Source organism: Otolemur garnettii, unplaced genomic scaffold (assembly GCF_000181295.1).
Source record: "Otolemur garnettii isolate 467f Iridium unplaced genomic scaffold, OtoGar3 scaffold00061, whole genome shotgun sequence".
NCBI lineage: Eukaryota > Metazoa > Chordata > Mammalia > Primates > Galagidae > Otolemur > Otolemur garnettii.
The window spans coordinates 2,460,273-2,473,989 of record NW_003852456.1 but is presented as its reverse complement, the minus strand read 5'-3'; the positions used below and the strand labels follow the sequence as shown (position 1 = coordinate 2,473,989).

The 13,717-nt window shown below is 41.7% G+C and overlaps 1 pseudogene across 1 annotated transcript in view; it reads right to left on the bottom strand.

Annotated features, from left to right (window-relative positions):
* LOC100960070 overlaps positions 1-13,717 on the bottom strand; it is a 26,133-nt pseudogene that overhangs the window by 8,219 nt on the left and 4,197 nt on the right. The window contains exon 2 of the transcript XR_001161421.2: positions 7,191-7,198. The product of XR_001161421.2 is annotated as a 60S ribosomal protein L29 pseudogene (transcript). The remainder of the gene's footprint in view (positions 1-7,190; positions 7,199-13,717) is intronic.

Here is a 13,717-nt window from a genome sequence, read left to right as displayed (position 1 = left end):
CCTCAAGGGATTTTCCTGCCTCAGTCTCCCCAAGTGCCGGGATTACAGGCATGACCCACCTTGCCTGGCCTTTTCAACCAATCTTTACCAGCAATACCCATTTCAGGAATGCTGTTTATGATCTTGAAGCATCAAAATAATCATTCAAAGATGAAGATAGCTCGAGTACTGTATTGTATCATCAAAATATTTTGCTTTTTCATTGAGTGTTAAGAGATCTTTTTGCTGGTAACTGCCCATGCAGAACACAAGCAGATACTGTGGTTTTGTGAGCGTGTCAAACATAGCATTGGGAAATTCAGGGTTGGCAAAGAAATTTAAAAGGTGTCCTTTGGCTATGCTCAGTGGCCAGCACCTGTAATCCCAGCTCTCTGGGAGGCTGAGGAGGGTAGATTGCTTGAGCTTATGAGTTTGAGACCAGCCTGAGCAAAACGAGATCCTGTCTCTACTAAAAATAGAAAAACTGAGGCAAGAAGATCACTTGAGCCCAAGAGTTGGAGGTTGCTGTGAGCTATGATGCCACAGCACTCTACCCAGGGTGACAGTTTGAGACTCTATCTCAAAAAAAAAAAAGTTGTCCTGTATAATTGAAATCATACAGAGCAAAAAGGCCTTAGTATTGTATTGAGTCATGAAATTGTGTAAATTCTCTTTTTATAATAATAGCAGTTATCAATAGCAACATCATGTATTGGTGCCTTAGAATATTCTAGATATTGTGTGAAGCAATTATAATGGACTATTTCATTGCAGATTCAAAATAACCTGTGAGGTGGGTATGACTAGTTCCATTTTCCAAAAAAGGAAAATGGTCCTTAACAAAGCTAAGCAACCAGTCCTGCGGCAGAGAATAGCAAATGTCGGAGCTGGGATTTGAACTTGTGCCAGGCTAATCCCAGAGTCTGAGGTCTTAGATATTATGATTCTGCCTCACTTTTAAGAGTCTTTTGCTTCTGCTCTTTGCCTTTAAATGACTAATGATTAGAATCCATATTGCAAAATGGCTTTTAATTTACTTGGCCTTGTGTTTATCGTCAGAGGTACTTTCTGGAGGGTGGCTTGATTTGTCCCTGGGCAGGAGAGAGTGACAGCTCTGTGAGGGTTCAGGAGGCTGCTCCTCTCTCCCACAGAAGCTCTGGGCCTTCCCTAATGTGGGTAAGTCTGCTCACCAGCAGCCCAGCTCCCCTCCCACTGCTGCCTTGGGGTTCACACCTACCTTTCCCTTTTCTCTGCCACCTTATTACCTTGTCTATGGCCTGCCTGCTAATTATAATAACGAACATTTACATATAGTGCTTTCCAAGTGCTGGGCACTGTTCTAAATGATTGATATACATATTGACTAGCTATATCTTCACAGCAGCCCTACTGGGAAGGTACAGTCATTAATCCCCATTTACAGATATGGAACAGACACTCTCAGAGAGGGAGTAACTGAACAAAGGTCACACAGCTAGGAAATGGTATGATTCACCATCCTAACTAATTAATCGTATTGTGCAATAGCACCTCAGAGGTTTTGCTTCTGTGCTTGTTGTCTCCTCTTTCTAGAATGTGAGAGCAGAGAAATTTCCCTCTTGCTTGCCATCAGACCTACAGTACTTAGAACAGTGCCTCGCATACAGTAGGTGATCTATAAATACGCTTTGACTGACTGACAGCTTCTCTCCCACCTTTCAACTTTCAAGGGCATTTCCCCAACCCCTCTGGATGATGCCAGAAGAGCCCCGCCAGCCCTGCCAGCCCCTTTGTCACGGGCTGGCCACTCACAGGGCCCCACCTGACCCTTTGTCACGGGCTGGCCACTCACAGGCCCCACCTGACCCTTTGTCACGGGCTGGCCACTCACAGGGCCCCACCTGACCCTTTGTCACGGGCCGGCCACTCACAGAGTGCTGTGCTCTTCGGTCTTTTTGCTCCTTTCAAGTTTGGAGTCGGGAGTGTGGGAGATGTGGCACCTGCTATGAAGACCAAGCGCAACAGAACCTCAAAGCTTACAGGCTCAGAGGTACAAGCAGGCTCACATTTCTCTGCCCTCCTAGCACCTTTGGAGGGTCATCCCTCCCCGCAGACTGCCCTGCCTGAGCTCCCATGACCTCTGGCTTCCAGCTCTTTGCTAGGGAGAGATCACAGTGGGAACTGTAGGGCTGGGAGGAAGTTCGAGCCCTGCTGCCTCCTTGCCTACACCAAACTCTGGCAGTGGCTGCCCTATTTCTAACAGTTCCTGCTGGGTGGTCCCTCTGCCTGCTGCTAGGGAACTTCCTCTGCCACTCCTTGGTCTCTTTGTCTCCCTTTCCTCCTCCAGGCCAGATGGTAGGACATTCTCACTGTTGCTAGTCCTCAACCTCCCTGTAGGCCCTCTCCGTCTTGCTCACACCTCTGTAAATAGCTCCTTTATCAAATACCCTTCAGAATCCCAGCTGAAAGTTCCTTCTTCCTGATAGTACAGAGACCAGTTTGTCCAAATTCCCATCTAATGCCGCAGTCTGCTCTGCAACCCGCCAGCCTCTGTCTGCCTGCTTCCAGCACTCACAGACTGCCCTATTTATTACAATGTCATTCCCTTCTCAGAGGCAAAAACGATCTGCTGCCCATGTCCTGTTCCTGTCTTCTGAAGCTCCCAGAATAAGCCTCCTCTTCCCTCTACCTAACAGCCCTGTAAATATTTAAACACAGCTGTCAGGGACTCCCCCTAGGATTCCCCTCTCTGGGCTAGATGCATTCAATTTCTTTTCCATTTTCCATTTCTCCATCCTCCTAATATACACACCTAAAAATAAGGGAGTAAATAAAAGAGAGAATAAATTCATAATAACTGATCAGTGTGAGTGATGGTATAAAAGAGCAGGAAGGATGTAGAATCTCCCTATTTCTGAACTTGGCCCTGGGGCTGGTTTGTCAACTTCCCATTATATGTCTTGTATTGTTATTACCACGTAGACTTGTATATCACATCATTCATTCTCTCTCGCTTTTGCATTTTTTATTGTGGTAAAATGGAATAACTTAATATTTACCATTTTAACCATTTCTGCACACACAGCAGTGGCACCGAAAACACTTGTGATGTTGTATAATTGCCACCACTGTCCATTTCCAGAACTTTGACATCATCCAAAATAAGAACTCTGTCCCTGTTAAATGCTGACTCCCCATCCTCCTCCCCCAGCCTCTGATGACCTCTGCTCTCTCTTCTGTCTCTATGACTTGCCCGTTTGAGGTCCCGTACAGAAATGGAATCATACAATACTTGTCCTTTTATGTCTGGTTCATTTCATTTAGCAGAGTAAGTTTAAGGTTCATCCACGTTGCGGTGTGATGAGAATCTCCTTCCTATTTCAGGCTGAGTGCACCGTACTTTGCTCATCCATTCACCTGCTGACAGCCTCTTGAGCTGTTTCCACCTCCTGGCCCTTGTGAATAAGGCTGCTTTCAGCGCAGGTGTACAAGGATCTGTTCAGATCCCTGCTTTCACTACCTTTGGGCAGGTACCCAGAAGTGGCATTGCTGTCACATGGTAATTCTATGTTTAATTTTTTGAGAAACTGCCAAACTGTTTTCCTCAGTGTCATTTCCATTTCTACATATGCACAAGAGTTTCAGTTTCTTCACATCCTCACCAAAACTTATTTTTGGTAATAACCAACCTAATGGGTGTGGCCATTATTTTTTTAAAACAGCTTTACTGAGACAATAGACACACATTAAACAGCAATGTTTAATGTGTCTGATTTGGTTGGTTTAGACATATATATACACACACACACATATATCCCGTGAAACCAACATCCCAATCAAGATCACTGCCATGTCTACCACCCGCAGCTTCCCCAAGCTCCTTCAGGATACCCCCTTCCTGCTCTCACTGTTCCCTTTTCTAGACAACCCCATCTGTCCTTTCTTTTTTTGAGACAGAGTCTCACTTTTGCCCCAGGCTAGAGTGCCAGTAACCAAATCCTCTGTACCCTCATATTAATCTGAAATTAAAAAAAAGAGAGAGAGAGAAAAAAAGAAAATAAAAAGACAAGTCACAGACTGGAATAAAATATGTGTAAATCATATATCTGACAAAGGATTTAACTCCAATGTAGAGAGTGCTTCCAATGACCAATATGCAGAAAGTACTGGAGAAAGGAACGCATTTTTTAAATAGACAAAAGACTTGCATAGAGATTTCTCCAAAGGAGAAAGATGGATGTCTAATAAGTACACAAAAGATGCTGAAAATAGTACGTTATTAGGGAAATGCAAATTAAAACCACAATGAGATACTGGTGAATCATTAAATGAAATATGGTATGTCCCTATAATGGAATACTATTAAGCAATTAAAAGGAATTAATTCCTATACATGCTACAACCTTAAACATAATATGTTAATTGAAAGAAGTTAGACACAAAGTATATATTGTGTGATTCCACTTGTAGGAAATATTTAGGAAAAGAACAAATTTATAGAGGTAGAAAACAGATGGAAATGTTCTATAACTAGACTCTGGTGATGGTTCCACCACTCAATAAATTTACTAAAATCACAATGACAACGGGTGAATTCTATGGCGTGTGTATTATGCTTCCGTAAACTTGCTTTTATAGCCACACAACTGGTAAATGGTGGTACAAAATGTAAAGAAAAGTTATCTTCAAGATCTACAATTAATAAACCTACACAAAGAAGTAGGAAGTAGAGTAAATTGGTGCTGAATTCCTCAACCCTCCTTAAAACATATTTGTTAAAAATGAACAAGAAGCTTATTTGGGGGGTTGTATTAAGTGATCATACTTTCATTCTTTTGTAAGAGGCCATTATTTTTATAGCTTTTTACTGTGTTTTGGATTTCTCACAGCTTCATTTTAGTCTATAGTTTTCCCTAAGATTTTGTTAAATAAATAATATGGATGTCTTTGATGATTTTAGTTTAAATTTTGTTTCGTTTGGATTCTTGTAACTGAAAGCGTTTGAGTAGAGAGTGAACCATCCCTGGGAATATGCTCATATGATGCGAGAAAAATCTCTGAGCTTCCTTGAGGAGGTCCAGATAATGGTATATCCTCAGATACTATTTCTGTAAAATATGGTGGCTGTGTGTAAGGACTTGAGGCTCCACTGGTCACGGGCATGTAGATAGAGTATTCCATCTAAATTACCTAGTAGTGGCTTATTTATCCAGCACAACGTCATCTCCCTTCCCGGCTGGGCATACAGCTACTCACAATAAAATACATTTCCGAGTGATGTTTACCGCTGGGTTTATCCATATGACTGAACTCTGGCCGTAAGATATAAATAAGAAGAATCTTGTGAGTGTTCTGGGAATGGTGCGTGGAGGGAGTAGACTGCTGGAAGGAGCCCCTTCTTCAAGCCTGTCCCTAGAACACCCAGGCCAGAGCTTCCACAGCTGTTAGAGCTGTGAGGGTGACTTTGAAGGCAGGAATCCAGGTTTAGAAGGTGAGCAGCCTGGGTGCCTGATAATACCCAGAGCTACTGTGTCAGCACTGGGCTGCCTGCCTCCGTCCCTCTCTCTGAGAAGTACACGTCTCTGTCTTGTTGAGACATAGCAGCCAAAGCTCTCTTACTCACTCTGACACAGAAAAAGAATCCAGTGGAACCCTTTTGCTAAGGACTGGGAGCAGAGAGAAGAGCAAGAAAGTAGAGCTCTGATGGTGTCAGCAACATGTCTGTGAGGCCCCGCAGTGGGGTACAGTGACATTCAGTGGCTGCGGTTAGCAACTGCCACTTCTGCTCATTGGAAACCATCTCTGAGACGAGTCATAGAACTATCTGGAATGATTGCTACCGAGTGAGGCAGCAAATGGTAAATACACACACATCAAATGCTCATTTTCCTAAATCTGATTTCTCTTTTCCAACACAAAGATTGGAGAATTATTATTAGGTGAAGGCTAAGTTTATCAAGGAATTCTGAAATGCTGATTCAATCAGAAGAACATGCTCAAAATTCTCATACTCTTTGTGGTTTCTTAAAATTCTTAAAAATACAATACTTGTTGACCATATAGAAGATGAATATATCATCAAGTATCTTCTCTCTTTTTTCCTCTAAATTATATATGCTCAGGATTAGATTCACCAGGCGTTAAGAACTACACGTGCTGGGCATGCCCTGAAGTGTTATTGTGACATGTTATTTGCTGAACATAATAATAGTTATCTTAGTGCTTTGTACACACAAATACTTAGTGAATATTTTTGGTGAGAAAAATTTGATGACTTTTATACCTGTGATAGTGGTTTGGTGGTGGCAGTATAGGATAGATCCTATGTATGCCAACGTCCTCAGTGAGGAATTGTTCCAAATGTAGGTTTAATTTACTTATGGAACAAAGTGTGGGTTGATAGATTAGACTCTGGTATAGATATATTACAAATTTAGGTATAGAGATATTTAATGAGTAAGAAAAGTACTTAGATTGACAAAAAAATACTTCCTGAAATTAATCTTTTTCAGAAGCCTCACCTTTCTGAGTCTCCAATTCCTTTCCTGTGCCAGAATGAAGACGGACAATACTTGCCCTAAGGATTTTTTTAGTGCTCTCTCTCGAAGAATATGATTTTCCTGGGAATAACAAAAAAAAAAGGTACATTAAAAAGTAAAAGTAAAAATAGTGCATTCCTTCTAAGTAAATACATTGTCTTCAAATCTGCTCAAAGAGAAATTTACTGGGAATAGACCAACATACTTGAGAATGCAGTTAAGTATAAATGATTTGGGTTTTGAGACAAATGAACTGTCCTTAAGATTTCAAGTCACTAGTTATTTTAGACCTTTGAAGTTTATAGAGCATTATGTTAAAACTAAAAATACATGGTACTGTTGAAATCAAAAGGGACTTGGCATGCAACTAGTTGTTCAATCCTAATACTTTTTATAGGCCTTCCTGACACAGATACCCTGGGCCATCTGCCCTGGCAGAGAGAAACACATTCCAAGCTTATCCGAATGGTCGCTACATACAACCCTGTGAGAAATAAGGAGGCCGCAAAGTCCTTATGCTTTTGGCTTGCTTAAACTTCTTCCCTACAGTTTAATACTAAGTATGTGTTCACTCTGGTCAGTAAAGTGACCCAAACTGAGAAAACAAGAGGGGTTTGGAAATTAGCAAGTGTGGCTGGAAGGTCCTGAGCTAACAGGCCAAAGGAGAGCTATTTCCTTTGACATTCTGAGAACCCAAAGTCCTCTTACCAGTTGCCTTTAAGTTCCTGGAATCCTAAACCTCTCTGAAATCCATTCAGCTCATCCAGAACTGAGGGGGCACAAGGAAGGTTACATAGTAAGAAGTGGAAAAGGCACCTATGACTCACACCACATAGCCTACCACTTCCTACTGAGTAGCACTGCTCCTTATATGTTAAATCATCCCATGTGAATTTCTCTATCGATGGATTTTTACTGCTGAAATCAGATAGGCAAATTCTGAAACAGGAAGGTTGTAGGGACAGAGATGAGACAGTGGCTGCCCGCAGCAGTGGGCAGGGATTGAATATAAAGGCTGAGAAATGGTTCAGGTTGTTGTCTGATGGCAGCATACGTTCAGCAGAGGCCACTGAACTGTACAACTAAAAAGAGGGAATTTTACTGTATGTGAATTATACCTGAACTGAAAAAAAAAAAAAATAGGTCAGGCACGGTGGCTCAGGCCTGTAATTCCAGAACTCTGGGGAGAAGCAGGTAGATTGCTTGAGCGCAGGAGTTCGAGACCAGCCTGAGCAAGATCAAGATCCCAGCTCTACTAAAAACACAAAAACTAGCCAGGCTTGGTGTTGAGTGCCTGCAGTCCCAGTTACTCAGGAGGCTGAGGCAGGAAGATCACTTGAGCCCAAGAGTTTGAGGTTGGTGTGAGCTCTGATGCTGAGGCACTCTACCCAGGATGACAGGGTGAGACTCTGTCTCTAAAAAAGAAAAAAAAATTAATCAGACATCAAAAGACACATCCTGGCTAGAATCAGTACCTTGCCTGATTTACAGCGTAGATATTAGAGCAGAAGGACACCCGACGACAGCACCTGGCATTTGGAAAAAGGGCTGCCGTGAAGTGTCACTTGGAGAGATGAAACACTAGTTTATCACCGACTATATGAAATACTGTGTATTCAGTCATAGGTGGCTAAGGATTGAGGCCAGAAAACCAATAATTATCTATGACTATTGTGGAATTAGTCTAATCTCTAAAACGCTACCACTGGCTTGGTGCCCATAACACAGTGGGTGGTGGGTTCGAACCTGGCCCAGGCCTGCTAAAACAACAACAAAAATAGCTGGGCATTATGGCAGGCATGTGTTGTCCCAGCTACTTGTGAGGCTGAGGCAAGAGAATCACTTAAGCCCAAGAGTTTGAGGTTGCTGTGAGCTGATGTCACAGTACTCTATGGAGGGTAACATAGTGAGACCCTGCCTCAAAATAAACAAATAAATAAATATAAAATGCTACCACTCAGTACCCTAAAAACCTGGCACACACATTTCAGGATATATTAATAATATGACCATTTATTTCTTTAGGGACTTTGATGAACATTTTCATAGCATTTTCTTAATTTTGTTATGATTAACCACTCTAATAATATTTTTCTGTGTATGATAATATTTCAAAACTTTTCACTTGGATTTTTCCCTGGGCTTGTCCATATCTGCTCAATATACAAATCTAGATTTACTGTCTGGCTAAATTTATTAATGAGGGTTAATATTCATGTACTATAATGTGTTCTAAAAGAATTATTGTTAGATTGTAGCATTTCTTTCCTTATAATGAAAAGACAAATTTTATTATAGCCTAAAAAAAATCAAAATAATACAACCAATACTGTAAAATTCCTTTTCTAGGTAACTTAATTGAACAAATGTGGTTAAATCTGAAAAACTGAACAAACAGCACTCTACCCAGGGCAACAGCTTGAGACACTGTCTCAAAAAAAAAAAAAAAAAAGATGTGGGACTAGTAATTAACCTGTCTTATTCGGTCAGTTCTCTAAAAAGCCTTTCTGGGAATTCTGTTTAAACATGAAAGATTGACCACGTGAGTTTCTCTTCACTCTCTCCTAAAACTCTCCTAAAATAAGAGTGAAGAATAAAAATGGCACAAACTCAGAAGAACAAAGAGAACAATAGTGAAGACAGAATCACATAAGGGACACAAACCAAAATTTGACCTTGGAAAGCTGAGGACTAAATGGTAACCAGAAGCAGGGCTGAAACCTTAGTATGGGAAAGGGGGTATTAAGACAAGAAAGTGAGTTTACGACACAAATACTGGCAGGCAGAGAGAAAAGAGGGCCTGGAAAAAGGAGGCAGAGAGCTTGACTACACAACTGTAAGGAATTCCAAGCAATTATAGCCATCTCCATTCCCTCCCCCTTAGTTCAGGCCCTTGAACTTTTACACTGGCTTAGTAAGAGTTCTGCTTGCATCAGATTTTTTTTTTTGCAGTTTTTGGCCTGGGCTGGGTTTGAACCTGCCACTTCCAGCAAATGGGGCTGGTGCCCTACTACTTTGAGCCACAAGTGCCGCCCTCCTTGCATCAGATTTTACACTCAATCCATCTTTCCCACAGCTGCTCGAATGATTCTGATTCAACCAATATGTTCTAACCATGTCACTCTTACTCCTAAAATCCTTAAATGGCACTTGATTGTCTTCAGAATAAAACCCAGGCCAGGCACGGTGGCTCACGCCTGAAATCCCAGCACTCTGGGAGGCTGAGGCTTATGGACTGCCTGAGCTCAGGGATTTGAGACAGGAGCACCTCTGTCTCTAATTAAAAAAAAAAAAAATTAGCTGGGCACTGTGGCAGGTGCCTGTAGTCCCAGCTACTTGGGATGCTGAGGCAAGAGGATCGCTGGAACCCAGAACTTTGAAGTTGCTGTAAGTTATGAAGACGCCACGGCACTCTAGCCTGGGTGACAAAGTGAGACTGTCTCAAAAAACATATATAAAAATAAATAAATAAATAAAATTCAAACTCCTCAGCGAGTCACAAAAGGCTCTCTTGTTCCTGCTTATCTCTTCCTAGCATTACCATCGTGTACTCTGTGTTACAGCCTTACTGAATTACTGCTTATAATTCTTGGAACACACAAAGCTCCCTCTTAGGCCTCTAGATCAGAATTTTTTTTTTTTTTTGAGACAGAGTCTCACTTTGTCACCCTGGGTGGAGTGCCCTGGCACCATAGCTCACAGCAACCTCAAACTCTTTGGCTCAAATGATCCTCTTGCCTCAGCCTTGCAAATATCTAGTACTACAGGTGCCCACCACCATGCCTGGCTAGTTTTTCTATTTTTAGTAGAGACAAGGTCTCGCTCTTGCTCAGGTTGGTCTTGAACTTCTGAGCTCAAGTGATCTACCTGCCTCGGCCTCCCAGAGTGCTGGGATTATAGGTGTGAGCCACTGTGTCCTACCAGCAATTTTTTTTTTAAAAAGGTTTGTTTGTGTGTTTTTTAATTTCAATCATCAATAAGAAATGCACTTTACACCTCAAGCCAGAAAAAATGCCCATATTACATGAGGTATACACTGACATTTTCTTTTCTATTTTGTTATTTCTTAAATGTTAATTGTGACAAATTAAATTAATTTTATGAACTACTAATAGATGCCAACCCACCATTTGGAAAACCTTGTTTTAGGCCTTTGTATAATGTCTCTGCTTGGATTATCATCTGTCTTTTCTTCTCCTTACAATTCTTTCCTGCCTGTTTGGAGTGTCCATCCCTCTCCCTGTCCCTGGGGCAGATACCCTCCGGGTCTCCGCAGCACCCCTCCTGCACCTGCTACTCTTTGTCACCACTGTCCTCATCATGTCATTACCTCCACCTGACCATGAACTTCTGGACTTGCCCATCCACATGGCCCTGTGCCTGGGAGATGATGTGCGGCCTACAGAAGACCGTCAGTGAATACTGGCCTGATGAGTCACTCGTCGATTCCATTTTTCATTTGGGTAAACTGAGATGTCCAAGATCATATTGCTTAGTTACCTCGTAGGGGGACACTTAACACATTTCTGAAACAGACCCATCCAGGATGTCTAGCTTTGGGCAAGAGTTTTTTTCATCCCATTACGATTTAGAGCAGTTTTTTTTTTTTTTTTAATGTTAGGTAAGTATTATTTCTTTTTTTAAAATTTCAGGTTAATGTGAGGGTACAAACAACTAGGTTACGATATTTTGGCTTTTGTTAGGTAGAGTCCCTCTTGCACTTGTGTCCTGCACCCAAAAGGTGTGCCACAATACCCTCACATTGTGCCCATTTGGTGGAGTCACACCAATTCCCGTCCCTCCTCTCTCCTACCCCCAACTTGAATTGAATTGAGTTTTTCTCTTATGTGGGAGTGGATTAGTTTGTTTACTGGCTTCATATTAGTATCGAGTATATGGGATATTTGGTTTTCCATTCTTATGATACTTTACTAAGAAGAATGTGTTTCAACTCCATCCAGGTTAATACAAAAGATATAATGTCTCCATCTTTTTATGGTTGAATATTATTCCATGGTGTTCATATACCAGAATTTGTTAACCCATTCCTGGGTTGGTGGGTGTTTGGGTTGATTCCACATCTTGATGTAGAACAGTTTTTAAACATTTTAGTCTAAGAATTCCTTTATACTCTTAAATTTAATGAGGACACCACACAGCACTGAATAATTTATGTAGGAGACATACATATATAATTATTTACTAAGAAGTCCAAGAATGCATACATGCATTAGAGCTACCAATATTTACTAATATTAAAACGGAGAAAGTTTCAAAACACAAGGTATAGGCACACACTTTCCAGTAGCCCTCAAGCCGTGCTGTCATTAACATGTCATGTAGCCTCCGGAAACTCCACTATATGGTTGTGAGAATGAGAGTGAGGAAGGCAACAACATCTTACTAGTGGTATGAAAATTATTTTCACCCCACAGCCTCCTGAAAAGGTCTCAAAGAATACCCAAGGTTCTCAAACCACACTTGGAGAACTCCTGACTTAGACATCTAAGTCACAAACACTGTTGCTTAAGGCACTCAGTAATTAACACTTCTGCTTTTTACCAGCTGGGTGAGGAACTGACTGAGGGATAAAGACTTGTTATATGAGCTGGGGGTGGTGGTGTGGGACCAGCTACTTAGGAGCCTGAGGCAGGAGGATCACCTGAGCCCAGGAGTTTGAGGCTCCTGTGAGCTACGACACCAGAGCACAGTACTCAGAGTGACAGAATGAGATTCTGTCTCAAAAAAGAAAACAAACAAAAAAACAAAGAAACATCGCACAGGTCAGCTTTATTGTTCATAGAGCTGTTGGATAATATGGCATGACTGTATGGCAGCAATAATTTTCTGCATATTGTATCAAATACTTTGCCCCCAAGTCACAGACAGTGTGATATCACCTGCAGCTCTACCCCAATAGTGGCACACTGCTACAAAACTCGTGGCCAGTGGCTCCCAAAACAAGGAGAAAGGGGCTGGGCTCTGCTGTCCCATCATGCAAATCAGAAATGCCATCCTTCCTTCTCTTCCTGGGAGGAAGAAATAAGGGGATACAAGAGAGAAGCCAAGAAGAATATTTGTGGAGCTCCCTCAACAAGGAAAAAAATCATGAGAAATGGAGAATCAATATGACTCCATGTAACACGGAGCATCACCTCTGCCACACTGCCTAATGTATCATGTTTGAACAGAGTCCAATGTTATGAAATTTCCTCATCACTAAAAAACTGCATACTCTGTGAAATTCTTGTTGGTTTTTTTTTTTTTTTTTTGAGACAGAGTCTCACTTCATCACCCTTGGTAGAGTGCCGTGGCATCATAGCTCACTGGGCAACCTCAAACTCCTGGGCTTAAGCAATTCTCTTGCCTCAGTCTCCTGAGTAGCTGGCACTACAGGCACCAGCCATAATGCCTGGCTATCTTGAGAGATGGGGTCTTGCTCTGGCTCAGGCTGGTCTCAAACCTGTGAGCTCAGGCAATCCACCCACCTCGACCTCCCAAGTGCTGGGGTTACAGGTATGAGCCACGGTGCACGGCCTATGAAATTCTGTATACAATTTAATGACTGATACACACTGAGGTATGACTTATGTTCACAGAATGGGTGCTACTTTTTTGTTTGAGACAGAACTGGAGTACGGTAGCATTGTAGCTCACAGCAACCTCAGACTGCTAGGCTTAAGTGATCATCATGCCTCAGCCTCCTGAGCAGCTGGGCCCACAGGTAACGCCTGGCTAGTTTTTCTATTTTCTTAAGTAGAGACAGGGCCTCACTCTTGCTTACACTAGTCTTGAACTTTTGAGCTCAAGCAATCCTCCTGCCTCAGCCTCCCAGAATGCTGACATTACAGGCAGGAGCCACTGCCCCAGCCATTTTAATACAGTGACTTTTGCACATGTTAACATCTACTTGGAGCAGCCTCCATTTTATTTCTCCTGGCTCATTCTTGCCTTCACCTGCACCCCCTAACACTTCACCTAACATTTTAAATCATTTTTAAAAGATCTCATAAACTTGTCTTAATATCTATGTTAGAAATAACGTACCTTTTTAAATAACCCTAAGTCGAAGAACTTCTGTTACAGTCACGCTATTTAACAAAGATAAATTCTGGAATGAGAATGGAAATAGTATGGTTTGTGCTTTATCTACTGGAACTGGGTAAAATTTGGACTAATATGAATGCAGCAAAGGTCAGAACTAGATTTTTTTTTTTTTT